Raw genomic sequence first — 2,278 nt, 5'->3', positions numbered from 1 at the left:
CCACCGTGGGGCTCGAACCCACGACCACAAGATTAAGAGTCTTGCGCTCTACCGACTGAGCTAGACGGGCTTCATACTCGCACACAAACCCAAAACATACAAAATCAAACAAACCGACGCGCTCGCTACCACCCACTCGTCCCAGCGATCGCACACAGCCCACACATGCCCCCACCACGATCCGCGATCGACAGAAGAAAGCTCTGGTTCGGACATCTCGATTCAACGAGTCGTGATCGGCCCAGCCACCCTGTCTCTTCGAACCAACTCCGTCTTGCTCACACGGCTTCACTTCACACTGTCCGAGGTCCTTGATGGACCCGTCCACATGTCGAGTCCGAGCGGTGTGGTGGTGTGGCATGCAAGCCGGACTCGATCTGCGCGACCCTGTCCGCAGCAAGAACGGCCAGATATTACCAGTCATCGGAAACAGGACGACTGTCAAACATCCACACCGGTATCATGGACACAGATACACACTGGGAGGCATGGGAGGGATCAGAGACGATCGTCACGCATATCAAGAGCGGACGTGCGCGCGAGGCCAAAATAGCAAAAGCAGTCGCCCACCGTGGGGCTCGAACCCACGACCACAAGATTAAGAGTCTTGCGCTCTACCGACTGAGCTAGACGGGCTTCATACTCGCACACAAACCCAAAACATACAAAATCAAACAAACCGACGCGCTCGCTACCACCCACTCGTCCCAGCGATCGCACACAGCCCACACAGGCCCCACCCCGATCCGCGATCGACAGAAGAAGCACTGGTCGGACATCTCGATTCAACGAGTCGTGATCGGCCCAGCCACCCTGTCTCTTCGAACCAACTTCGTCTTGCTCACACGGCTTCACTTCACACTGTCCGAGGTCCTTGATGGACCCGTCCACATATCGAGTCCGAGCGGCGTGGTGGTGTGGCATGCAAGCCGGACTCGATCTGCGCGACCCTGTCCGCAGCAAGAACGGCCAGATATTACCAGTCATCGGAAACAGGACGACTGTCAAACATCCACACCGGTATCAAGGACTCAGATACACACTAAGAGGCATGGGAGGGATCAGAGACGCTCGTCACGCATATCAAGAGCGGACGTGCGCGCGAGGCCAAAATAGCAAAAGCAGTCGCCCACCGTGGGGCTCGAACGTGCGAAACGCTCGTGTGGAGCTGGCAGGATTGTACCTTGAAAGCTTGTTCGCTTATTCGACCCATATTGCCTGCAATACGAAGCTGCCAACGACCACAGAAGACATATAAACGCACACTCAAGAAAATAATCCAAGACCACACGCTCATTGAGTACCAGCGTATTGTCATTGACCAGTCAGCCCAGCCAGTAAAGCGCTAGAATGAGCGCATGGATAGCCTAGAATCGAAAATAGAAGGCAAAAAATCGAGTGGAAGCGTCTTATCAAGATTCAGAACCTCTCATTCAATTTGGCACGATCGCGGGCTATGGAAACAATATTGCTTAAATCACGTTTCGTCCAAGCCTGCCTTGCTTCAGCGGTACAAAGAGTTTGCCCGCCAAGCAGGTTTTGCTATACCGAATATTCGCCGACCATCGCTTTGTCCGAATTATAGTTGTGTGTAGACAGCACTCCAGTGTACTCGCCAACTGAAATATAACCACCTGCATGAACTCCATATCCAAACTGAGTATGAACCAGCGCCCCCCCCCGAGAGCTAAAAACACTATCTTAGCATCGTCTTTTGCGAGCACAGTTTTCGGATGTGCAATAAATCCCTGCGTCTGCGATGCTACATCAATCTCGCTCGCAGTAACATGGGCAGTCGAATGGGTCAAAACTATTTCCGTATTCTGGAAAAACAATGTTTTCAGGACCCTCAGAAACTAAATTTTTCCGAGATCCGTCTGAATCTTGTTCAACGTCATAGTTACGGATGTTAAAGGTCAATTTCATCATTTATATTCTTGGACGTATCCTCTATTCCTTCATACTGAAAGACGTTTTCTACTGCTTGCTCCTCAATGTCTTTTATTACAAATTGCTCGGTATCCTCTAATTAAATGCTGTTTCCGGGTATATCTTGCGCTGTTTTTGCTCGCTCCGTCAGATCTATTGGATTGCCATTCTTTCCAGCTCTTGCGACAGCTGCTGGAATGATACCAGACTATATTGATTGCCAACCAATTATTTGCATAGGTTAGACGTCATCTCGCCATAAGTTGGCTGGTTGTATGTCTCACCGAAAGCGTCCCAGTGCGCTTTGTCAATCGACTTCAAATAATCAGCTGCTACTGGACGGGTATCG

This window comes from Phytophthora infestans, genomic scaffold (assembly GCF_000142945.1).
Source record: "Phytophthora infestans T30-4 supercont1.21 genomic scaffold, whole genome shotgun sequence".
Taxonomy (NCBI): Eukaryota; Oomycota; class Peronosporomycetes; order Peronosporales; family Peronosporaceae; genus Phytophthora; species Phytophthora infestans.
The sequence above is the reverse complement of the archived record's forward strand: the minus strand, read 5'-3'. Positions refer to the sequence as shown.